The following is a 1,448-nucleotide window of genomic DNA, read 5'->3' on the forward strand; positions in this document are numbered from 1 at the left end:
CCATACTGCAGATCTCTTGCTCTTGCTGAGGTATAAAAACTGCTCTGCTGCCACCAGCACAAGGTAGTCATCTAGTCTGACACACTGGAATTCAGAAATAGATCATATTACTGTATTTGTACTGTCCTGTACTGTGTGTCTCATGTATTTCCTACAGCATGAGTTTCATTGACTTTTAGTTATTGTATTGCTGTAATTGGAATATTGTAACATGAATAATTACAGTATTGAGTGAGTGACTTACACACTGAAAGAATTCCTACATGTTTTGGAGAGTAAAACTATTAAACTGAGAAGCAACATAACCAGTTTTGATCAGCAAGACATTTGCATTTGGTAATTGTGCAAGTTGTAGACAATTGTACTTATTCGTTGTGCTAAATGTGCTAAAACATTTGCAATTTGTTTAAAAGAATGAGAAATTCAAATCTGTTGTGAACAAGTGACCAGCGATGGGGAGGTTTTCACATGCTCTTTTGAAAATATTCATTTTCATTTGAGAATTGGGGCAAAGCAACTGAGAAAAACTGTAATAGAAATTATAATTTTGGACTGATTGTGCCAACTGAAGAAGAATAAAATTGTACCAGAAGTTGATTAACTGTTTTTTTCACCCAAAACTTCCTTTATTTACAACAAAAAAGTACAACAACAATTGTCATATTGAAAATCTTCTGAGCTTTTTTTTTTTTTTTTTTTTTTTTAAATTCTTCACATCCTCGATTAAGGTGCTATACTGCTTGAGTTCAACAATAAACCAATGGAAGCAGGTTTGGAGCCAGACCATTTAGATCTGTGGATGTGGAATTTACTGAGAATGATCAGAAGCTGAATTATACAGATAATCCATCCCACTGAACACGAAAAAATAACATCAAATACATCAATCTGCACATTAGTACCCATTTTCTTATTTATAAAGTGTTGCATATCTAACCAAGATAAATTTGAATGAGCACAGTGAAAAAAAAACAAATATTGTCATCTATCTGAATTACAGAAAACACAGGCATAGTCTATATTTAGCCTAAATCTTTCCAAAACCTCTTTTTGAGGGTAAATTCAATGTAAAACACTGTAATAAAACAAGCTTTTTTCCACTGTAAATCACCCATGACTGAAGACCAAAAGAATTTTGTTGCAGAAGGTCTGTGACTACATGGTTTATTCTGAATATCAATATCTCCAATAAAAATGTGCTTGGAGTTAATGATGTTAATTTCTTTAAAAACTGAAGATATTACCTGTGGGGGTGCATCAGAAACAACAATATACTCTCCAGGTGCAGGTTGATGAGCCGGTGTCCTAACATAGTAACAGCAGGCGGGGATGTTGGATTCTTCACATTCTACGTTAACGTGACACTCTCGCTGCTGTTGGTGTAACCCCGCCCCTCCCGCGGTGTAACCCCGCCCCTCCCGCCGTCAACAACTGGATTCCAGATATTT

Source organism: Thunnus albacares, chromosome 16, assembly GCF_914725855.1.
Source record: "Thunnus albacares chromosome 16, fThuAlb1.1, whole genome shotgun sequence".
Taxonomy (NCBI): Eukaryota; Metazoa; Chordata; class Actinopteri; order Scombriformes; family Scombridae; genus Thunnus; species Thunnus albacares.